At 38.1% G+C, this 26,321-nt stretch overlaps 1 pseudogene; it reads right to left on the bottom strand.

Annotated features, from left to right (window-relative positions):
- Positions 1 to 3,857: 3,857 nt before the first annotated feature.
- On the bottom strand, positions 3,858 to 14,729 carry LOC122738844 (annotated as a pseudogene).
- Positions 14,730 to 26,321: the final 11,592 nt, after the last annotated feature.

Genomic DNA, 26,321 nt, shown 5'->3' with positions numbered 1-26,321 from the left:
TATAATTAATAAGATGTAGAAGCCATATCCCATCAAGATATGACTTGGAATAATTTCTTCTCCCAAAAGGAATATGGGGTGGGGCTGAGGATGAAAATAATGTGGATTGAGAGTGGAACTTTACATATAAACATCTAGAAAAACTGATGAGTTCATTAACTACAGTCTCTTGACACAAAAAGAATTCTACTAACTTATTCTACCAATTCTTAGTTTATCTTTAAATATGCCTACTTTGTTTATGCTTATTTGGCCAATTCATAATAGTTATATTCACAGATTTGCTTACTCTAGTTTGGTACATTTGTAAAAGGCTTTGTTTATCTTAGTTTAATATTCCACAGATCCTAACTTTGTAGGGCAACTGAGAAGCAATCTGTAAAACTCAGGGTGGCATTCTTTTAATATGACTACTGGGACTAGAATCAACATCAAGATTTGGATGTTGGTAAAATTTATAGGGAAACATGAAACACCACTATTGTTTGTCCTCTAGATGATCTTGTATTCTATTAATAAGCTACACAGTTAGATCAACTAAATGTGAGGCTCAGTATCTGTGCCTTGAAATCATGGACTCACTCATCTAGTTAGGCTCCCATCATTTCCACTCCAGCAATTGGTTCCTTGGCTTCACTAACATTCTACATTCTTCATTCAGGTAATTTAATCATCAGTTGACAATGAGTCCAGAATAAACAAGGAGACTCAGTCATAAAAACATAGAATTATGGGAGCAGAGAGACCTTATTTCCTATGATCTAACTTCCCAGGGCCAGGTTCTCCCCTCCTGCAATATTAGATGTGGTTGCTAGGTTTAGATCAGGACTTTCTGCTCATTAGATTCCAGGCCTACTATTCAGCTGCTTGCAGCTCAACATTAGTGCAAAGGGGTCTGGGTGGATTAGGTATTTCATCCATGGAGGACTTTGGGAAAGGTCCTCCTTGATAGGCAAAGCAATGAAAGGTTTGTGTTACATACATGTGTAATCTTTTATCTTTTCCTGAATAGTTTGAAGGTTCCCATAGAACTTGTTAGGTCTTGGTAGTTTATCTTTAAAGATGCCCATTGACTTTGTTAACAGTTCTAAAGATCCATTGATCTATTCCATGTCCTACCTGTACTATACCACTCATTGTTTGATTCTGCTCCTTTCATCCTTTGATTCTGTTTCCTCATGGTTATAAAACATTTTGCTTTCTTCAACCATATTGAAATATTCTTGCTATCTCGCTCTTAGAACTTCTTCAATGAGTTTCTTTGATACGAGAATTAATATGAGTAAAATAAATATGCTTTAGTCTTGGAGTTAGCAGAGTGACAGTAGCCATTCCTTCAACAGGATCAGTTCTGAAGCCTTTGACAATGTCCCTCAAAGGTGGCTAAGTAATTTTTGTTTCAAATGATGAGAACTCAGTGCTTTGAAAGGTTGTCTCTTCCCTTCCAGGTAGTTCCATTAGTTCCTACCTGTCAATTTACAAATGAGGAAACTGAAATCCAGCAGAAGGCAGTTATGTGATTTGCCCATACAACTATAGAAAGAGAATATCAGAGATGAAACTAGATTTCAGATTTCTTACCTCCCACTCTACTCATCTTTAAATGATATCATATTGCTTCTCAATGTGCAGGAACAAAAAAGAATATGGAAGCACAAACATTTCCACACAGATGAGTTTTCATTATGTTGCTTAGAAAACTCAGTTTACCTGACGTTCATGGTATCTGGCTAATTTTTAAAGCTGTCTTGCCAGCTTAGACTTCCATGTAATGAGATTTCCACTGGAAACAACTTTTCTACCATAGAACAATTCATCTGGGTGGTCAGAGTGGTTAGACTAGGGCCAAAGTTGAAAAAAGAAATAAAAGCCCTTCATTTTGGGAACTTGTTGATAAGTCCCTCTTGCTTCATTTTTCTCTATCTTCATTATGCTTTCATCATGGGTATAGGGAAATGTTGCAGCTGGAAGCACATGAGAGGTTAGGTCACTCGCTTGCATGTTAAGAACATCCCATGATTCTCTCTTCAGAGACCAGTTGGTTTAAAGTTCCCCTAGAATATGTTGGCTATGCCCTATTGATTATTCATTGGATCTATAAAAATGGTTATGAAAACAATAGCTTCTGTGTGCATGCAAATTGCAGAAATATAAGGAAAAGGAAACTTACAATACATACTGCCCCACACTAGTAACTAAATACTGCTCAAGGAGCCACATATCTCCACTTCATGCCCCTCATCACATGAGAGTGAAGCCCAAAAAAGGGATTCTTATCCCAGGAGATCTATCTGATAACAAACAATCCTTTACTTAAACCTGGAGGAGGTCAGAATTTAATTACATGTCAACTGTCTACAAAACTCTTATCATTTCTCTGGTAAAGTCAAAATATCAAAATAAATTCTGCATAAGGTCATACAATTTCCTTAGTTTAGAAAGAGTATACAATTATGAAAGCTAAAGAACCTACAGGAGAAACATCTGGTTTTCAGGAAAAGGAACAAGCATTTATTCAGCATCTACTATGTGCAAAGCATTTTATAAATATTTCCTCAATCAATCCTCACAACAACCCTAGGAGGGAGGTGCTATTATCAACCCAGGCTCATCTAGCTTAATAAGTACCCAAGACTGGATATGAATTCAGGCCTTCCTGACTCCATGGAGGCCCAGTGTTCTATCCATTGTTCCACTTGACTGCTGCTAGTACTTTCAAGGATACGGAGTTCCTATATTTTCATAGGCTTATAGATTTACAGCTAGAAAGAACCTGAGATGTCATGTAGTACAAACCTCTCATTTTACAGGTAAGTACACAATCACAGAGAAGTAAAGTGGATCATTCATGTTTGCACAGGATTTGAAATTAAGTCATTTGACTCCATATCTATTAAGAAACAACCCCTTTGGTTCAACTGAATTGTTATGTTTGTCCTTCGATCTTGAAAAGGATCAGTGACATCACAGAGTGATATCTTGACTGGTGTGTGAATTGGATTTAAGTGAGGCAGAGTTGCACAATGTCATCAGACTCAGATTTCAGAAAAACCTGGAAAGACTTGCATGAACTGATGCTGAGTGAAGTGAGTAGAACCAAGAGAGCATTAGACACTGTAACATCAACATTGTGTGATGATCAGCTGTGATAGAATTAGCTCTTCTCAGCAATACAATGATCCAAAACAATTCCAAAAAGGCTCATGGTGGGAAATGCTCTCTATATCCAGAAAAAGAACCATGGATTCTGAATACAAATCAAAACAAACTATTTTCACTTTTTTTGTTTGCTTCTTCTTTCTCCTGGTTTTCCCCTTTTGTTTTGATTCTTCTTTCACAATATGATTAATGTGGAAATATATTTAACATGATTGCACTGTATAGTCTTTATGTGATAGCTTGCTATCATGGGGAAGGGAGAGGGAAAGGAAGGAGAGAGAAAAAATTGGAACTCAAAATCTTTACAAAAAAGAATTTTGAAAACTATCTTTACATATAATTGGAAAAAAATAAAATATTTTTTAAAAAAGACAATGTCATCAGCCTTACTTTCTTTTTTTTTTCTTTTTTTTCTTTTCTTTTTGTTTTCTGTTTCCAATTTATCTTTGCTTTCAAATTATCAGAGGGAAGGAGCAAGGAGGAAGAACTGCGCGGAGGACAAGCGGGTCAAGGGGTCAGGGATCTGGAAAGGGGATGAAGGGCTTTGGTTGGAAGGGCAGGAGCCACAGCAGGGTGCCTCCATCCCTAGCTTCCCCCCTGCCCCAGCTGAGGGAGGCTCCAGGGTTGCAGGGCCCACCCACACTCATGCTCCCAAAGAGGAAACTGAGGCCCAGTGCCAGACAGGGCAAGGGTGGCTTTTAGAGAAGGGAAGCCCGGGAGGGCGAGGAACGGCGGAGGGGAGGGGATGTCCTGTCACGTGGGGGACACCTGTGCGGGTAGCACAGCGCGGCGCCCCGGGTCAGGGGCAGCTCCACGCCGGTGCAGAAGGAAGCCTGGAAGGCCAGGAAGCCCGCAGCAGCGCCCACGTCATCCAGCCTGCGTATCTGTCCCAGGGGCTGCACCTGTTCCCCTTCTCTCACTGTGGCAGAGGGATTGGGGGTCGGGGCGGCCAGCTCCTCCCACAGAGGGGTTCAGATGTTTCCTGGGGAGATGCAGTTGACTCGGACACCATACTGACCCTCATCCAGGGCCAAGGCCTTGGTCAGGATGGTCACGGCCCCCTTGGTAACCACGCAAGATGTAGCCTTTCTCTGCCGATGGCCCCCACCAGGCTGAAAATGTTAATAATGCTGCCAGTGCTCTGCCAAAAGGAAAGGAAGGGTTCACTTGGACACCATGTAAATGGCAATGAGGTTCAGCTCCGGCAGCTCTCAGAAGGCCTGGGAGGACGTCTCTTCCAGGGTCTTGTCTGGGGGATGGCGCCTAGCATTGTTCACCACACAGTCCAGGCGGCCGAAACGTTGCAGGGTCTCAGAGATCATGGCCTCCACTTCCCTTTCTCTGGTCACATCACATTGGATAAATACAGCTGCTGCTTGTGCCTGGACAAAACGCAATTCCTTTTCAAGAGCTCGGCCCCCTAACTCATCCTTGTCACAGATAAACACTTTAGCACCGTCCTCCACAAAGACGCCCACGATGCCATCGCCTATATCCCGAGCACCCCCGGTCACCAAGATCACCTGCCCCTCACTGCAAGGACCCGCAGCTATCTCCAGTCCCTGGGACCAGAGGCCTCACGTGGGACGATTGGCCTCACTTTGGTGTCTGTCCCTTTCCAGCCTTACTTTCTCCTCCAGAGTCACTGAAGTCCAGTGGCAAGACAAAAGTCAAGATGACCAGAGATGGCTTGGGGTACAATGGTGACCTTGGCTTTTCTAAATTAAGGTTTTTCCTAGGCCTCAGTTTATGAACGGGGAGTGACTAGAATGAAAGGAATGAAGAAAGAAAAAAATAGAATAAAATGAAAGATAGTTTTTGCCACCTGTGAAATTCTGAAAGCAGGTGTTTTGTTAAGGACTTCATCAATTCCATTAAACAACACTCTGATAATTTCAAAATGTCATCATGGCTACTGCCTCTTCTGCAATAGACCAGAACTTCCAAATATGTATTGCCTTTTAAGATCTTCTCCCAACACATCTAGACTCTGAGTAGAGACCTGCTTTCACTTTTAATTTTTTTTTTCCTCATAAGGGCCTCACATATACCTGGCACATACTACTCATATTTATGTGAGGGCTTCTGGATTTTTTAAAAAATTGGCATATCTTAGTACAGCAGAAAGAACACTACCTATGGAGTCAGAGGACTGAATTTCCAATCCTCTCTCCAATGTTTGCTACTTTTTTGAACTGCTACTCAGGTTTCTCATTTGTAAAATGAGGGCATGGAACTAGATCAGATGTTCTTAACCTGGAATCTGTAAAATTGTTTTTATAATATATTTTGTAACCCCAGTCCCAAAGCCCATTGGTATGGGACTCTCCTTTTTGGTGGAGCTTAACACTCTATGACTGTGTATGGCACTGGTTGGGCTGGGGAGAGTGGGAAATCTCTAGTATCATCAGTCTCTTTTTTTCTTTTTGTTAGAGTAAAATAATAGTTTATTTAGGTGCTAGGGAAAGGAAACCAAGAGAGAAATCCTTAGACTTCTTCTCATGGGGAGAAGTCATGGCACAGAGGTATGACTCTCTGAGATACCTGTCTCTATCATCAGTCTCTTAAGTGCTCTTCAAGCTCACAGTCACTCACTGAACTTGAGACTTCAGGAAATTTTACTATTGGCTGACATCTAGGACTCTGTTTATTGGTTGAGCTAAGTTACTTCACTCCCAATGAGAGAGTTTCTAAACTCTTTATTGTCTGGTATATATTCTCCTTATGCATACTTTCTCTGATTTTTGTTTTGCTATTGACTTGGAAAAAAAATGGGTTTCATGGCTAAGTACTGTCTACTTCCATTCTGGAACTGGTATTTGGTGGAAAAGGAGTCAAGCCTTGGATACAGATCTTGGGGAACTCTTTTGCCACCTACCCCCATAGTGAAATAATAGTTAGAAGTTAGATTGAATCAGAAAATCATATGCCCCAGGTTAATAATATTTAAGGGAACAGAGAGATATAATCCTAGTCTGTTGTCCTCTTTCTCTGAGGAGAGAAGAATGGCCTATGGTCTCAACTTCCTGCTTCCTCTCCTTGCTAGAATTAAAATTTCCTGTGGAGAAGGGTGAGAGAAGAAGCCCACAGATGTCTATTTTCCCTTCCTTTAATCTATACAAAACCCCTATGCTACATGAAAAGAACAGCCCTCACAACATAAGGGCCACACTATGCTGAAGCTTAAAGTCTACCCAATAGGGAGATAAAACTGGAACTTTTTCATTATGGCCAACTTTGCCCAGCCACTTCACACAGGTGCAGCCCATAAATTTCTACCAGTAAAGAAACAGTCCCCTACCAATGGTTTTTTGGACTGGAGTTACATTTTGATAACTATCTCAATGTAATTATTTTTCTTTGTATTCTTATGTCTTTTATGCATTACATTTAAAACATTATTCTGAAAAAAGGGGTCTATAGGCTTCATCAGACTTCCAAAAGGGAAGACAGAAGGAAAAAAGGAAGGAAAGGGGAAAGGAAGGAAATAAATATTTATTATATATCTACTATGTGCTAAAAACTGTGGTGAATGCTTTACAAATATACAATTTGATCCTCACAACAACCCTAGGAGGTAGGTATTACTATTATTCTCATTTTATAGTTGAGAGACATGAGGCAGACAGAGGTTAAGTGACCTTCCTGGGGTCACTTATAAAGCTGGTAAGTATCTGAAGGGTCCATGACATAAAAAGGTTAAGAAAGCCAGGACTAGTTAGTCTCTGAGATTTTTTCCAGGTTTACTTTTGTGATCCTCTTTACAGAATTACCTTACAGAGAGACCCCACACTCAAAATTTTGTTCACCCTTCTACACTTCTCTGGACCTTCTCAGTGCAAAGCAAGCTAGAAAAGCCATCATTCTCATCAATAGAAGTGAGAGAGAAAAGCAAGCTTTGAATATCTGGTGGTAATCAGCCAAGCACTAATTCCTTGTCTTCCCTGGCACATAGTGGTTGGCATGTATTTTCCTGCCTGTCTTCTCTCCTTTGCTACCCCCTCCCACCTCTAACACCTGAATGGCATGGCATGCTCTGTCTCCAAATGTCAAGTTTCTCAGAGCAATTATGTTATTCAACTGCTAGCACTAATTAGGTGATTAGGCAATTAGGAAAAATCCTGAGGTTTCAGCAGTTTTATTCCTTAATCTGTCCTTGATGGCAGTGACTGTGCAGCATTGTACAGAGGTCTCTGTCCAAAACCGAACAGTTTCTGGTGGCCCTTGTCATTCCAAGGTCTATCACCTTTGAGATCAGGTCCAGTGGCAGTCCCCTTTAACGAGCACACGTTGTGGAGTCTAACAAGCCCAGGGCAGCGGTGTAGAGTTAGAGCTGTAAACCTTTTCCACCAAGAAATCCTCACTAGTATTTCTTGTCTCAGAAATCCTTAGCTTCAGAGCAGCTCCCCTGATCCCAGGGCTGCTACCTAAGGCTGCAAATTGGTGCTGTCTCCAGGACCACTGGACATTGTTTTCAAAGAGAAGGAGGGAGAAAAGAATGCATGTGGCGAAAATGAAAGCACCAAAGAAAACAACAGGGCAGAGCAGATATTTTCAGGCACCACATCTGGGGCATCCCAGCCAAGTGAACATTTCCCAGGGTTGACTCATCAGTGTTTTTGAAGCTATGGCCAAAAATAAATCAATCCAGCAATTCAATTGCATGAGCAAATGTTGGAAACATTTGATCACATTAATCATCAAGGAAAATGTGGTGGTAGGTTTTTACTTTCTTTTAAAGAAATCTTAGTTTGTATTCCACATTGTTTCTGAAAACTGAAACACAACAATAATAATAGCTGTTCATATCAATGTAGTTCTCTAACACTGATAGTACAACTTTCCTAACCATAATTTGGTATTTATCGTCTTGGTCTTACTTCCATCTTTTACATGTTTTTTATAAATCTAAAATTTAAAAAATCAGTCATTTCCCATGTTTCCTGTGAACCCACTTTCAACAACTTCTCTTTTTCTTCCTCAATGGAATTAGTTCTCTTTGGGTCATCAGAATTTCAATGATGAGAATGTCTACCCTATAGAATTTTAGGCCATGGGATCCTACTTATCTTTTTCCTTGAACAATATGAAACACTTCCCAAATTCTAGGGTGCGTGCCAGACTATACTAATTTCCTCTCCTTTCCCCTCACATTCCCATAATTTCCATCTCATCACTTAGTTTCTCTTTGTTACTAAGAATTAAATCATAGAAGCTCAGAATTTCAGAGTGGGAAGTCACTTCAGTGACCACCTAGACCAAATCAAAAAAGACTCTTGTCTACAACATATCTGACAAGTTGTCATCCAGACTTTGCTTGAAGCACTCTGGTGAGAAGCAACCCATCAGCTCATGAGGTAGCCTCTCCCATTTTTCATGACTTTTATTTATTAGAGGGTTTTTCCTTATATTAAGCCTAAATTTGTCTAGTTGTTAATGCTACTCATTGTTGTTGTAGTTGTCGTCCAGACAAAAGCAACAACTTCTACCCATTGCTCTGGGGCAAACAGAAAAAACCCCCAACAACAACACCTTTATCTCTCTTCTATATAACTTCCCTAGGAATACTTGAAGATAGTTATCACATCCCATCTAAGACTTTTTTCTCCAGGCAAACCAGAATCAGTTCCTTCAAAAGGTCTTTATGTTGAATGAGCTCTAGTCTCTATACCATTATATATGCTCTCCTCTCACAATACCTGTAAGCTGATCAGTACTATAAACAATGCTTCAGATGTGGCCTGCCTGGGATAGGCAACAAGAGAACCATCAACACTTCTAATGCTTGGATGCTGCACATTTCCTTAGTGCAGCCTGAGATTCTATTTTTTTGCTGGGCTGCCATGGCATGCTTTTGACTCTTAATGATCTATGTGACCACTAAAAACCGTGTATTAGTTGCAACTGAACTATTGTTTAGACATGCTTCCCTCATTTGGACTTGTAAAATTGAAATTTTGATTCAAGCGTAAGAATGTATTTGCTCCTATTAAATGCCATCTTATTTAATTTGGACCAAAGTTCTAGCCTTTCCTGGTCTATTTGGATTCCGATTCTTTTATTTATTGTGTAAAATATCTCTACTAGCTTTGTGTCATCTGATCATTTGATAACTATGTTCTCTAGGGCTTTACATACCACTGATAAAAATATGAAGTGCCTAAGTAAATTATAGATCCCTTAAATATTTCAGTAGAAGCTATCATCCAAGGTAAATTTGAAATTTTGGGGTGAGATTATTCAATAAAAGATGAAAGCATGTAACTATATTTTCATCTAGCCCCAAATCTCTCCATCTAGATTGTTTACAAGAAGAACATGAGAGATCTTATCAATTTTTTTCTAAAATCCAGGTAAATTCTAACATTTTTGTGATCTTCTAGTTAAGTTTTTTTTAAAATAATTTTATATTTTTCCAGTTACATGTGAAGATAGTTCTCAACTTTTGTTTATACATGCTTTCCAATTTCAGATTTTTCTCCCTCCCTCCCCCCCCTCCCCCCTCCCCTTAGTTAAGAAATTCTAACAACAAACAAAATAGTGTCAGTCTGTCATAACCTGAGGTTAAGTGACATCCCCAGGGTCACACAGCTAGTAAGTGTTGAGTGTCTGAGGCCAGATTTGAACTCAGGTCCTTCTGAATCCAAGGCTGGTGCTTTATCTACTGTATCACCTAAGCTGCCCCTGTCATAACCTGTTCTTAATGAAGCCATGCTGGCTTTTGATCACCATTGTGTTATCTAGCTGTTCACTTACCACCCAAGAATGGTATTCCTTTGTGTTAGTTCCTCTTTTCTTTTGAAGGATGAAATCTTCCTTAAATCAAGTTTAGAAATTATTAACTGCTCAGCTCTAGACAGAAAGAGAATTCCAGCTGATGTTCTGATATTGGAAGTCTCCCATCACAACTATATTATCCCTTACTAAGAATCTAGGAAAATGGAATTATATCACATATAGTAATTATATTTTAGTTTGCATTAGAGTTGTTTGAATGTGTGTCCTTTCTCTGTACTCAATTGTATATCTTATTAGGATAGGAAAAAGAAGAAAAGAAATATTTATATAGCACCTTTTACATAGCAGGCATTGTGTTAAGTGCTCTTAAAAATATGATCTTCTTAATTATTGCAATGCCTTTGAGAGGTAGGTACTATTATTATTCCCATTTTACCAGTTGAGGAAACTGAGGCAAACAAATTAAGTGATTTTCCCAGGATCTGAATTCAGGTCTTCCTGATTTTAGGTCCAGTGCTCTACCCAATGTACCACCAGCTTCTATGAGGCCAAGTAGGGGCAATGGTGTTTTCTTTTTCTTCTTTATATTTTGGATCATACCTGTTATGTCAGTAGTATGGTGAGGGAATTTATTTTATCATTCCCCAGCAGTACTTAATTTGTAATTGATAGTTTTAGTTGCCTAATGATACTGAGAGGTTAAATAACTTGCTTAGGGTCTCACAGCAAGTCTTAACAGAACTGGAAATTTAAAATTTCTTAACTTGAAGATTGGCTCTCCCTCCACTACACCACACTTCCTCTCACAGTGTCCCATGAACAATCTCCTCCAGTGCTATGCATAGTACTACAGCAAGTTTTCACAAATTTTTTCTTCAATTAAATTGATTGGAAGATGAATTGGCAAAACATCCCCCCACTGATAATTGGTTAAAGGATAGGAACAGACAATTCTCAACAAAAGAGCTGCAAATATTAGCAACCTTTTGAAAGAATGCTCCTAGTCACTAGTCAGAGAAATGCAAATCAAAACATCCCTGAGGTTTCACCTCACACCCTGCAAATCGGCAAGGATGGAGAAGGAATGGAAAAGTCAGTTTTAGAGTTGTGAGAAGATGTGTATATTGGTGCACAATGTATATGGCAAAATAGCAAATTTTAAAACTTTTATTTTTGTTTTCATTTCTACATTCTCTCCATTCACCCTTACCCAACCCAATCAGAAGACAGGAAATATGATAACCATTATCCATTTAAAGTTATATAAAACATTTTTTTTGGTGTGTTAGCCATGTCCCATTCCCTCCCTCTGCAAAAAAGTAAGAAAAATAAAGGAAAAAATGCTTCAATTTGCACTCTGACTCCATCAGTTCTCTGTCTTGGGGTGTATGGCATTTCATATCATGAATCCTTTAGAATTGTGGCACCTTATATTGATAAGAATTACTAAGTTTTTCACAGTTGATTATCTTTACAATGTTGTTGTTACCATACAGATTGTTCTTCTGGTACTGCTCAGTTCACTTTTATATCAGTCCATATAGGTGTTTCCAGGTTTTTCTGAAATCATCTCATTCATCATTTCTTATAGCACAATAGTATTCCATGATATCCATATATCATAGTCTGTTTAGCCATTTCCCAATTGATGGCCATCCCCCTAATTTCAAATTCTTTGCCTTACTAAAAGTGCTACAATAAATATTTTTCTACAGATGAGTCCTTTTCCTTAGATCTCATTGCCATATAGACTTAGTAGCAGTATTGCTAGGTGAAAGGCATGTTTTTGTTCTCCAGAATGGACTAGTTCACAGCTACACCAAGGATGATTTAGTGAACTTTTTTTCCCACATCCCTTCCAGTATTGGTCATTTTCCATTTCTGTCATCTTAGCCAATTTGATTGGTTTAAATGGTACCTCACAGTTGTTTTAATTTGGTTTTTCTCTTATTATAAGTGATTTAGAGTATTATTCATAAGTCTAACCATTTGGGAAAACTATGGCCATATCTGTTGACTCAGAAACTTCACAACTTGGATTATACCCAAGGAGGCCATTGACAAGAAGATAGTATCTATGTGCACTAAAATATTTATGTCAGCACTTTTTGTGATTTCAAAAAATTGCAAACAAATTGCATGCCTATTAATTGAATAGTGGCTAAACAAATGTTGGTACATGAATATAATGGAATATTATAAAAATAACAGCATTATAGAAATAACAGAACAGTATAAAGTAACAGTAAAAATAACAAAAATCAAGAAATACAGAGAAGTATGTAAAGATCTACATGAATTAATAAAATGTGAAATAATCAGAGCCAAGAAACAACATAGACAATGATTACAACAATGCAAATGGAAGAAAAACCACAAAAAATAAATCAAAAGTGAACATCACAAAATTATAAGGATCAACTGTTCCTCCAAAGAAGAAATCTGAGAATATATTCCCACTTCTTTGTAAAGGTGGGAAGTCTACAAGTTTAGCACACTGTATCTTTTTTCAGACTTTCAAGAATCATTTTTGCTGCTTTTCCTCTTCTTTTTTTTTTGTTTTTATCTTTATAAATATTATTTGTTATATGGTATATCTATTTGTTAGGGGTAGGGCTAGCAATAATAGGGACAATTTTGGTGACGTCAAAAAGTCATCATTAAAGAAAACTATTAAGCAAATAGGAAAAAAAAGATATTACAGAATATGTCCTAAGCAAGTGAATAATATCCATTGCATCTCACAACATATTACCTTCTGATCTGAAGGAAAGTCAATGTGAGAAACTTACAATTATTTATTTAGAATAGGTAGGGACCTTAGAGTCCAACCCTCTCTTTTTACAGAGAAAGAAAATGAGGTCCAGACGCATAAAGAGACTTAGCTAGTGTCATAGCTATTAAGAGGCATAACCAGTATCTGACCTCTGACTCCAAATCTAGATCTCTTTCTACTGCACGATGCTGTGTCTCTAAATTTCAGCCCTTCAGTATGGGCTATTTTTCACTTTCTTTCATTTTTTTTCTTTTATTCAAGTTTTCTTATACAAAATGACAAATATGGTAATGTTTTACGTAATCATACACGAATAACCCATATCTGATTGCTTACTGACTCAGAGAGGGGAGTGGGGAGGGAGGGAAAGAGGGATAAAAAATGGAACTCAAAACTATAAATAAAAATGCTTATTACCAAATATATAAATAAACAAATAAATGCATGAATGAATCAATAATGATCAAATAAATAAATGTGAGAAACTTCAACTCTCAAACATTTATAAAGCCACTTTTCCTAAATTCCTGAGGTTCTGTTCCTATTATTCCAAAACACCAGATATATCTCTTGTCTACTTTTGAATAAACCTAATCAAACGAAGGTGCATTTCAATCTGAAGTTCCATATTATCCTTTTACATATGTAGAGCAGGGTTATAAAAGGAGAAACAAATTCACAGAATTCTAGAATTTGAAGATACCCTGGAATCATCTACTCTAGGACCATTCCTTTATGGATCAAGAAAGTGCAAGGCCCAAAGAGGTGGTGTCACTTAACCTACATCACACAGCAAGTTAGTCAGAGTCAGAAAAAAGAACAAAAACTCAAGGTCTCATAGCCCATTCTTCTTTTGACCACACTGTGTCTCTTCCTTGGTAGTTTTTGTAGTTCTTGGGTTTTTTTTTTCTTCTTCTTTCTCCCATCAAGATGCAAACATGTTCAGAGATTGAAGAGTTGGAGAGAGGAAGAAATTTTAAAAATTATCCAACAATCAAAAGCCCAATGTGTTCTATTTAAGGGAGTAACGTGAGAAGCTGTAATTTAAGTCAGTTTCATGAGTGCTCCAATATGAAGCTTTATTGGATTTTCAATTATAATTAACAGAATAATAACTAAAGATGTAAACAGAAACAGAAATGACTGTACTATCAAACACCTGCTTCATAATTATTTGAACAACAAAATGTTTTTGAGTCTCCTACTTATTTATAATCCTGGCATGTTTTTTTTCCTCCAAATGCCTGTCTATGTATCAATCTGCTTAATTATGTTACAGCTCTCCTCTATACAAAAAAACCCCAACACCCACAGACCACAAAATATAAAAAAACACGCGCGCGTGCGCACACACACACACACACACAAACATTTAGAAAATAATCAGATCCAGGTGATGAAATAGAGGAAAGAATAATATCACGAAGAGGTCAGTTCAAGTTACTAGAGCTAATAAAGTAGGAAAAGGCAAAAGTAATTGAAAGTCCTTCTAAATTAAATCTTTAGTCAGAGGCATAAAAATACCTCCTTCCCCCTCCCCCACCCCAATTAGAGCTTATAGTGGACACATGATAATTGTAGGTCTGAAAGATAGTGAGTTGGGTTGGGAGAAGTCTGGAAAATATCCTTACTGAATTATTGTTATGTATAAGCCACACTTCTCCACCCTCCCTGTGAAGGAGGCCTATGTACAATTTTCATTTGGCATCCTAACCATCTCAGATTTGGTTTGAGCAGTGCATTTTCATTTCATTCATCATTTAAAGACAGATAATCAGAAAGTCATTACATTGGCTGACACCAGACCCTTCGCTCGATTGTATTGTAATTGAGCACCGCAGAGCGGTTGCCAGATCTAATGGATAATGAATATATTATGTCAGTAGAACCGCCTCAGTGAAGCTCCAGGGGAATAGGAGGAGGAGGCTGCGGCGGTGACATATAGGGTCACAGATGTTGCGCTGATTTACTGATGGAGTGATTGTGTAATTAGGTAATCAATGACGGGTACAGCACTGTTTGTGGGCGGCTCGGTCGGCAAATATGAAGACTCCATGAGTGGATAGGCTCACCATTTATTCAATGTAATTTGGGAGGGCTATTCTTTGCTTTGGATTATGCCTGGAGAAGTTCTTGACCATTACAAGGCGAATAGTGTAGGGCAGAGGGACTTGGCAGCCTAACGAGAATCAATGACAGCAGGATGAGAACACTTAGCCCAGCACTTGTGATCCCATTTCCTTCGTCAAGCACATTTCTATGCCTGTCCAGGTCCTTGTTGTGCCAGTGGAGGAGAAATGGCTGGCTTTGGAGAATTGTATTTAATCTCTCCTTTCAGTAGGGTATATGGAGGAAAGGATTTTCCTGACTGTTAAATTGTATTCTAGAGGACAAGAAAGTTTTTCAGGTTCCACCCAAAATTAAATGGCTTATTCCCTTCTCAGCATGTGTGAAAGCCATTTAATAAATCAATTCTCTATAACATTTCCTCTTGTAAAGTCCATTTCCCACAGTGACATTTACTTAGCCACCCACATTTCAGCTTCAAGGCCATCCTGTGAATCCACCCAATCACATAGAAGGCATATTTATCATGAGCAACCTTCTGATTCCATGATGTAAAAATGATCTTTTATTTTAAGCACAAGTTCCCTGTTCCAATCTTGACATTCCATGATAGGAACTGGGTTATAATACTCAATGACTCCACTATAGCATACCTATCCTTTAGCAATGCCCTACATAAAAATTTAAAAAAAGAAAAAACAAAATCTTTGGCAAAAGAGTGAAAGCCAAGAAAAGAACCAAGGACTATAAGAGGTAAGCTTGTTTATTGCTGGGAGAATATAAGCTCATGAAGTACATAGAGTTTTCATTTCTGTCTTTATATTCTGAGCATATAGTATAGCTCATGACACATAAGAGGTTTGCTGAGTTGAACTGAGTTGATTGGTAAGTTACAACCCATATTGTATGTGTCTTATGCAATGAATCTTCTTCAAAGTATAGAACTTAGATAATATGGTAGAATGAAAAGAACAGTGAGTTGAGAGTTTGGAATAGTTGGGTTCAAGTTCTAGCTCTGATACTTGCTAACTGGGCAAGTTAGTTAACTTCTTTAGGCCTCAGTTTCTTAATTTAAAAGATGAAGGGGTTGAAATCTAGGTCTCCTAGGTTCTTTATAGCTCTAAATCTATGACCCCATATGGTCATACAGTAATCACACAGTCATCCAGATTTGATACCTCACTTTAGATCATTACTTCTAACATCCAATCAGTTGCTTAATCTTTAGTGTACTACCACTGCAATGATCAGAGGCTTTTGTAAAGAATTGCTATTTGAGGTTTTTATGCCTCGGGGTGCACTGGCCTGGCATGGTGCTCCACCCACTGGTTGTAGCCGTTGCCATGGCGCTGGCACCTCACGTCATCACCACTCGCCGATGCCTACATGGGCCTGGCAAAATTATAATGATTGGAAGCCTAGTGAGGGCAGTCATGTGACTTTCAATCATTATAATTTTGCCAGGCCCATGTAGGCATCGGCGAGTGGTGATGACGTGAGGTGCCAGCGCCATGGCAATGGCTACAAACAGTGGGTGGAGCATCATGCAGTTTGCAGAGCCCCAGGCCAGTGCACCCCGAGGCATAAATACCTCAAATAACAATTAATTCTTTACACTTTCTATGCCTTTCCAACATTATGGCATTGCTCAACATGGCTGATTCTTCAGATTGGCTAATATGACAAAAGAGGAAAATAACAAATGTTGGAGAAGCTGTGGAAAAATTGGAACACTAATGCATTGTTGCTGGAGCTGTAAACTGATCCAGCCATTCTGGAGAACAATTTGGAACTATGGCAAAAGGGCTGGGACTGTTTATATCCTTTGACCTAGTGGTACCACTGCTAGGTCTTTATACCAGAGACCATAGAAAAGGAAAAAGAATCCATGTGTACAAAAATATTTATAGCAGCTCTCTTTGTGGTGGCAAAGAATTGGAAATCAAGGGAATGCCCATCAATAGGGGAATGGCTAAACAAGTTGTGGTACATGAATGTAATGGAATACTATTGTGCTGTAAGAAATGATGAGCAGGAGTTCAGAGAAACCTGGAAGGACTTACATGAACTGATGCTGACTGAGAGGAGCAGAACTAGGACAACATTGTACATAGTAACAGCAACATTGTGTGATGAACAATGGGGATAGACTTGGCTCTTCTCAGCAGTGCAAGGATGCAAAACAGTTTCAAAGAACTCATGATAGAAAATGTTCTCAACATCCAGAAAAAAGAACTGTGAATTATGAATGCAGATTGAATCATACTGTTTCTACTTTTGGACTTCTTTTTTCCCTTCTAGTTTGAGGTTTTTCCTTTGTGCTCTGATTCTTCTTTCACAAGATGACTAATGTAGAAATATGTTTAATGTGATTGTACATATGCAACATATATCAGACAGCTTTCCATCTTGGGGAAGAGGGAGAGAAGGAGAGGGAGAGAAAAAAAATTTGGAACTAAAAATCCAGTGAAAACAAATGTTGAAAACTATCCTTATATGTAATATGTAACTGGAAAATAATAAAATGTAAAAAACAAACAAACAAACATGGCTGATTATTAGGCGGGATCCTGGCTGGAGTTAAGAAAGAAAGAACTAGATATGGTCTTATTGAAACAGGGTTAAAACCTGAGAGTCAAAAGATCAGGAGGGACCCAAAAAGAGCCAAGATCCCAATTTCAGGCCAACTTGCACTTGTCCTGGCAGCTATTGGTTGATCTAACTTTGTGAGGAGAAATACTGGGGCATTCCAGCACAGACAGCCAAACTAGTAGGACAGAGTGAGACAGAATGCAATGCCATAGATTAAAAACAGTCAAGCTTTCCCCCAAGATGGTGCTGAAGGCAAAGAAGGAAAAAGTTGTTCCCCCTAAGATGGAAGCCAAGTCCAAGGCCTTGAAGGCTAAGAAGGCAGTATTGAAGGGTGTCCATAGCCACAAAAAGAAGATCCAAACATCCCCCACCTTCCAGCGACCCAAGACTCTAAGACCTTGAAGGCAGCCCAAATACTCTTGGAAAAGTGCCCTGAGGAGAAACAAGCTTGATCACTATGCCATCATTAAGTTTCCCTTGACCACAGAGTCTGCTATGAAAAAGATAGAGGACAACACCACCCTTGTCTTCATTGTGGATGTCAAGGCCAAAAAGCATCAAATCAAGCAAGCTGTAAAGAGACTTTATGACATTGATATGGCCAAGGTCAACACACTGATCTGACCTAATGGAGAGAAGGCCTATGTCTGACTGGCTTCAGACTATGATGCTTTGGAAGTTGCCAACAAAATTGGAATCATCTAAACTGTGTCCAGCATCCTACTCCACTATTAAAAAAAACAACAACAACCAAAACAAAACAGTCAAAACCAGAGTTTCACAAGATCTGAAAGAGAGAGAGAGAGAGAGAGATTGAGATTAGAGAGAGGTCATTAGAGGCAAGACCCAAGAGAGAAGTAATGAAAGGCACAATCCAGGTTTCAGACTGCAAGAATTTGGAGCCAGGAGATACTCAGATACTCATTCTTAAAGACAGCACTGGTACAGTAAGTTTTAAATGAAGCTGTGCAGCTTCTATCTCTATTCTTCTAATTTACCCAAACCTCTATCAGTGAGGAGACTTCTCTTATGTTACAAGTGCTTTCATTATTCTCTATGGACATTATAAGGTATTAGACTCACTCAAACCCCTGGCAGCTGGGTTATTCTCCAAAACACTCCTACCTTTATGGGCTGCTAAACAATTTCCTTTCCCTGGACCCCTGCAGCAGCATCCTAAATATTCTTTTTGCCCTAGCCTTTTCCTGCTCTATCCTTCCTTGACACTATGATCAGAGTAATTTTCCTTATGTAAACACCTGATTATCTCATTCTGTTCAAAATCCTTTTGTGGTTCCTTTCCTCTTTTAGCCACTTAATGAAATCCAAACTTGCACCGAGCATTCAAGTCCCATCATAATCTTGCACCATCCTACTTTTTCAGTCTGATCTGTGACTGCTCCTCTATATCCTTCATGCTGTATGTTCTAGACAAACTAAGGTACTCAGAGTCTCCTGTACACATCCTGTCTACTGCTTTTATGCCTCTATAAAGACTATTTCCAATGCTTAGAACACCTTCCCCCTATTTCTGCTTCCTTAAGTCCTTCAAAGCACAATTCAACTGTTACCTCCTTTATGAAAGAATTTTCTTATGATGCCAGTTAAACAAATATTTCCTACTCCCATTCTCATCTAACACATTCACTGTAATGCATCTGCCCTATTTTATTTTACTTATATTTGTGTGTCATGTTAGCTACCCTAGTGGACTATAAGCTCCTTGACAGTAGCAGCCATGTGTTATTCTTTATCTCTTGCTCATGCCCTAGCTCAGAGTTTCAAGTAAGTCCTTAATAAGCATTGCAAAATAGAAGGAGAAATAGGAATTGAATTGGGATTGAGTGGTGTGGGATGGAATGGGATCAGGTGGAGTGGGGTGGGATAGAATATACAGTAAGAAAAAATATTTGGGTTAGGTGTCTTTCACTTGTTCAGATTTTCATAAGAGACACTTAGATTCCAGTTCACCTCATACTACCACAGAAATGGTTTCATATATGTCATAACAATAGATAAGGGATGATTTTTTTGAATAGGCCCTTTTATTTCATTAGTGCAAGAAACTCTTCGTGAGGTTGTTGACAGTTGTGACAATCAAATGAGATAATATCTGTAAAATACTTAGCCCAGTGTGTGGCACATAATAGGCACTTAGTAAGAGTTTGTTCCCTTCCTTCCTTCCCTATCAATGAAGACTGACACCTGCTCTGTATTCCATGCGAAGGCCATGGAGGGCTTAAGTGACTTGTCTAAAGTCACATAGCCAACATTTGTCAGAGATTGGACTTGAACTCAAGTCTACCTGTGACCACTACTAGTTTTCAACCCACTACACTTTTGGTTCTTCTCTTTATGTCATGTATTTATTTGTCTAATTTTGGAGCAAATGTTAACATTTTATCATTGCAACTATATTTTAAGCATATAGTTGAGAGGAGCACCTTTACCAACTTCCATGGTGACATTTTTCAGAATGCAAAGTACAATCTCAGACTCTTTGCAAACTAAATGTTGTAATAAACAAATGATCTGAACTCTATGCTGTTATAACTTAAGCCTTCACCAAAATTAATCCAATTGTAGAGGAAACCCAGATATGATGCAATAATGGGCTGAGACAGTACAGAGCTTTGTTTAAATGAGGAAGGACACCATCTCCTCTGAAAGCTACAGGAGGAAATTTAGGTGGGCAGAATGTAATTACCCAAGGTGGAACTGGCCAGGTTAGAGAAATTAGTACTTCCATAGCCTGTCATTTCAGAAGGTGTCATGGGATTTTTTTTTCAGATGCCAGGGTGGTAAAGATCTATTTTTTTTTATCTAAAGGAACCATGTGGAATAGAGAACAGGATACTGAGACTGAGGTTATAGGTTGGAGTCCCAGTTTTGTCGCTGTGACAAATCACTAACCCTTTTTGAGCCTGGTTTCCCTCATTTGTTAAATTGGGATGCTAATGAATACACTACCTACCACATGAAATTGTTGTGAGTCAAACAGGAAAGTCCATAAAAATTCAGTGGTTTTTTTTATTCCAAAATATTATACATATGTGAGTTATGGTAGCAATATCATCACCATCATCATCATCACAATCATAATTAGCACTATAATAAGAATGAAGAGAATCTCTATTGGAATGAGGCTTATCTACTATATTCAAAATCTCTACTGAATGAGTGACAAAACTGCAGCTTGTTGGCTAATTCCATTAGTAAGGTTACAGATTTAGAGCTAAAAGCAACATTACAGGTCAATGGGTACAATCCTCTCATTTTAGAGATGAGAAAAATCAGGTTTATAGAGGTTAAGTGACTTGCCCAGGGTCAAGCAGTTAATAAGTAACTGAGCTAGAATTCAAACACATCTCCTTGACATTAATTCCAGAGCCCTAGACACTAAGCATCTTGCCTCTCATTCTTGTATTATGACATTTGTTTTATAACAATGATAATCAAACAATAACATTCTTTAAGAAATGTTCTAATAATTGGCTTTCTGTAGATATTATTTCCCATGCTATTTTATTAAGTAAAATATAAATAACATACCTGAACATAATAGAAGTTCAAAGTTTTTCATAAAGTGACTTTCTGATTTTTTTTTTTATATTTCAAGGCTTACATTTGCTAAGTTCACAATAAAAAGAGAATTTTTTTTTAAATGGCAACTGGATAATCAACTGTTTCTCATTTATCATGCAAATTTTATCTCTGAATGATAGAAACAAAATATAATGTTTCTTTTAATTTAGGGGTGGGAAATTTTGTTCAGCATCTGAGCTAGGCAGTTAGTCAACAAGTATTTGTTAAGCAGTTACTAGGTGTTGTACACTGTCTCTAAAAAGATTTTTTTAAAAGGCCAAAATAGCTCCTGCCCTCCAGGAACTCACAGTCTAGTGAACAAGAGATCATGCAAATAAGTATGTCCAAACAAAATATCTACAGAATGAAGTGGCTATAATTTCAGAGGGAAGGCATTGGTATTAAAGAGAACTGAGAAAGCAATCTTTCAAAAGGTTGGATTTTAGCTAAAATTTGAATAAAGAGGAAATCAGGAAGTAGAGAAAATGAAGAAGGTTATTCTAGGAATGGGAGACTACTAGTGAAAATACATGAAGTCAAAAAATAAAAATAAATTTTAAAAGAAAAAAAAGAAAATACAAGAAGTCAGGAGATGGTGTGTCTCATGTGAAGGACAGTAAAGAAGCCACTGTCAATGGATCATAGACTATGTGGAGAGAAGTAAGGAATAAGAAAACTGGCAAGGTGAGAAGAGACCAGATGTTTGATAACCAGAGATAGTCCCTCTTTAATTTGTTTCTTGCTTGTCCTTAACATACTATCCAAAGGGATTATGAAACACATACCCAAGACAACAAAGATCTGGAAACAAGAACCAATTGGCTTCTTTTCTAAAGTTGTTCGGTAGAAAGGAGGCACTTCTTCTTGTTCAGTGGGAAACAACCCTTTCTCTATGATATGGGTTGAAAACCTCTTTACTGGAGAAAATGTACGAGATTAAAGGGACATTTGGTTTATAGGGGGTTCTCTACTTTCTCTCCTCATCTCATTTCGATAGCATCTTGGGACTTGTCTTAGAGTCAGTTCTTCAGTTCAAGTTGAATTGACTCAATTCTATTAAGCAAGATACTATTAAGGACCCTTTTAGCCAATGCGTTAAGCACCCTCTCAACTCTCTCGCAGTGCTATCTCTATATCTCATCCTTTAGGGCCAAGATGCTGCCTGTGCCTGGCATCTTCTGCCTCTGCGCTGCCAGGCGTAGTGGGCTGTCTGCTGGCTATGATGCTGTCCTGAGTCTCCCTGATGGCTGTGTTGATATTGCCTGTTCTTGTAATAATGGAATGTTCTGATATTGGCAAGAAATCACTGGCAAACAGGAATCTTATCAGGATTAAAAAAAAAAAACATGGCAGAGATAAACTTTCTATCTTGCTTGATAGCTTCACTATTCAAGGGAAGCAAATGAAGTGTCTTGCTTTCCGAATATGTCTAAGACACATGAAAATAAAGTAAAACAATGTTCTGAGGAGATTATTCAGAGCAGAGAAACGAGATGTTTTAAATCTTCCTTCCTACAAGGGCAATAGCTCTTTTTATGGGACAATCTGTGTAGTGTGCAATCTTTCCTTCAACTTTCATTTTCTAAACAGCTTTGTCCATGGTAGCCAAGCTGACTACACATTATGACAAAATGTATGATAGAGATGATTTTTAATGGAATTTTTCATTGCTGAGGAAGTAATGATACCACAGCTTCACGGCATAGCATCTTATTCTGGAGATGATCTGTCATTTCATTCTTGTCATTCAAAGAGCTACCTTCCCTTCCTCTCTCCCTGTAAAGCAAAACATTCAGTGTTCTCATCATTTGAGAACTCTAACATTGCCAAAAAAAAGGACCTTTGACAACATCATTGGCTGTCATCAATCAATCCACAAGTTCAAATGACAAATACAAACTGTCAAACATATACTTTTGTCTGTCAAAATGGTATTATTCACTGTATACTTAATGTACATCTTTATATGTTACAACCAACAAGCAACATTGCTTGCACTGAGAAAGAAAGAACAGTTTACAAAGGAAGCTTCTTTTTAGTGACTGGGTATTTCATGAGGATTGTGTAACCAGTTTTCATTACCTTAAGGTTATTTACTTGTGGCAGTACAGACCAGTAATGCTAACAAAATGCTCGAAGCATTTCAGTGGTAGCACATGTAATGGATATGAATATATTCACTTTTGCCCAATGTGAGGGACAGATTTTATTATCCTAACTTCTTGATTTCTAAAATGATAATGGATTATTAAAGGGAAATTAGGATGTTCAGGGTACATGTCTAACCTTCAAAGAAAATGTCATGGAGGGTAACCACGTAATATTCCCCAGCTCCCCTGTCCAAAGAAGAATACTCAACTAGAAGGTATTTCTTAGATTCTAATAGAAATTGGATGAAGGAAAATGTTCTTTCCAATGCTAAACACAGTGATTCACCAAATCCATGCCTTTAAATATCTATCCTTAGTCATGGATACATACAGAAATCCAGGAAACTGATTGGGAAAGCAAGGGAGAGAATATTTAGGTGAGGGTCAGAAGGAGAGAGATATAAACCAGCTAGTCAAGATAGAACATTTTCCATCAACTCAAACACTTAGAAGATATTCAAAGAAATAGTACACAATACTAAAGGTTAATACAAAAGAGAAGAATGATCCTAGAAGAATAGTTTTAGAAATGCTAAATAAAGCCTAGAAAGGACTGAGGTTGGCAATGAAAGCTAAATGCAACTCAAAGAGATGTTTAGATATGTATAGGGCTAGAGGTATATCAAAGAAGGGAAAAGACATGCTTGAAGGAGAAAGAATTACAATAACAGACTGTGAGAAGGCTAAACTATTCAACTATTAATATGCTACCATCTGCTTTGGAGATCTTTGGACAATGAAGGATAGGGCAAAAATAGTTATCGTGATGAAACTCAAGATTGGTGATGAAGACATTGAAAGAGAAGAATCTAGTTAGCTGGTCTCAGTGAATTCAAGTCACTTGGCTTTGGAAATTACATCCTAGAGCAGAACTTCATGAACTTTTTCCACTTGCTACCCCTTTTCACATGAAAAATGTTTACATAGCCCCAGGTGTATAGGTATATGAAATAGGTATTTTTAACCTTTTACTGTTGCCAATTTTTTTTCCACCTTCACATTCAGTTACACAACCCCATATGGGGTTGCAACTCACAGTTTAAGAAGCTTTTTCCTCGAGTACTGAGACAATATGGAGATGCTATTTTGGAGCCATCATCAGTAATCTTTGAAAGATCACAGGAAATGGGAGAGTAGTGACAGAAATAGAAAAGTCTAAGTGTTACAATTTTCAAAAAATGGGTGAAGAACAAAGACAGTGAGCTTGACTTCTATTTTTGTCAAAATTCTAGAACACATTATTAAAAAGGGATGGTTTATGTCCGTTTAGAAAAGGAAGCAATGGCTGTTAAAAGTCAACATAGCTTTATTTAGAACAGGTCAAGTGAAGTTAAACTCATTTGCTTTATTGATAGGAATTCAAGAACAGATAATGATTGATTGACTAGACTCTAAGATCCCAATTACTGAGTCAACATCAAACTGGAAGGAAATTCTAATAGTGTCCTAGGGATTAATCTTTGTGCAACTTTTTCACCAAAGGTTTGTATGAAGGCAAATAAAGAATGCCTGTCAATGCTCTAAACCCGAGGCTTAGGGGTAGTAAAGATGATGGATAACAAGGTCAAATGCTAAATGATTTTTATCAGGTACAACAATAGGGCAGATGTATAGGATAAAATATAATTGGTATAAATGAAGGTTCTGTATTAGGAGAGCTATATAAATGTTCAAGGTACCAAAGGAAAGATGTGTGGCTGGAAAATAGTGCCTGTGGAAAAATTTGGGGATTTGAGTATACCACACACTCAATGTGAATTAGTAGCGTGCTATAAAGGCCAAAAAGAAGTGATCCTTCATAGACTACATTAGAAAAGTTATATATGCCTGGGAATGGTAACACAAGCCCTGCTATTGGGAAGGTTGAAGCTGGTTGTTTAGGGGTTCTGAGCTGCAATAAGCTAAGCTTAGCTAATTGGGTACTTGTGTTGAGTCAAGCCAGGATCACAAAGCTAGTATGTGACAAAGGCATGACTGGAACCCAGGTCTTTGTGGCCTTAGGACTAGCTCTCTTTACATGATGTCATACTGCCCCCATGTCCATCTATAGGTAGATATTTTATTATATTTATTGGATTCAGACCTTGACAAGGAAAAATAGAAAGATGAAAAATCAATTTAATTACAATCCTGAAAACTACCATCTCCTATCATATTAATGAAATATCTGCTTATTTTATTATTATAATTTCAGAGTAGCTTCTAAACCTGGATTGCTAACTACATAGTAATTATTTTTCTTTTCATGTTGTTGTTGTTACAAAACTGGACTGTAGACAAATGCCACCAACTTTTATAAATGCCACACATTCCTGTCTTGGAATTATGAATCACTGAAACCAGACCATCAGTCTGTCCTGAGTTCATTGTCAATGCCTCATTTGTTCTACATTATTAAAAGCTAACTGCAGCTGCCTTTCATTAATGACCAGGTAGCAGCATCCTTTAGGGTGGACTGGGCTGGGGGAGGTGGGGTTGTATTTTGCTATTATTGTTTTGTTTTTTATTGATGTTTTAGCAACAGAATCTTCAGTGGCAGTTTGAAAGCTTAAAGGATGAGAAGAAAAATCAAAGTGAGGCTGATGAAGCCACCTCATAATGTAACTGTGAAAGCATACTACAATGGATTTCTTTTGTTAGGAGCAGAATTTATTTGTCTTTTCAGACAATGGGGAAAGAGCTCTGGCTCAAGAGTCAGGAAACTTGGGTTCTAAGTCATGGTTCAGTCACCAACTAACTGATTAAATGTGAGCAAGTCAGTTTCCCTCCTCATAATCTCAGTTTCGTTCTCTGTAACATAGTGAGGCTAGATTAAGTGATCTCTACATTGCCTTCAAGATATAAAATCCTGTAGCTTTCCATTAAAACTTTACCGTGACACTGGATTTATTTTTTTTTAACATAAAGGTTCTATGACCTTTCAAGAAGCTTAAAGCCCCTAGTTTTAATGCTTACATACTATGTATTAACATTCCTTCTTACTTTAGCCCACCAGACTAAATATGATACTTAATGTTCTGAGTAGAAGTCCTGACTTGGAGGGAGAGGCAGTGGAGGAGGAGGAGGTGCTGGCCTTGAAATTGGCAAGAACAGTCGTGTTCCTTTTAGTGAGCAAACCATGCTGTCTATGTATTCCATTTCATTCTTAATTTCAGTTTTGCATGGCCTTCTAAAAGCATTTCACAGGTGTTTGCTGGAACTCATTAGACCATTTGGAACTCCTTCATGCTCCCTAAAAGGCAATTAAAATGTGT

The sequence above is a fragment of the Dromiciops gliroides genome, chromosome 2 (assembly GCF_019393635.1).
Source record: "Dromiciops gliroides isolate mDroGli1 chromosome 2, mDroGli1.pri, whole genome shotgun sequence".
NCBI lineage: Eukaryota > Metazoa > Chordata > Mammalia > Microbiotheria > Microbiotheriidae > Dromiciops > Dromiciops gliroides.
This window is presented reverse-complemented; position numbering and strand designations above follow the sequence as displayed.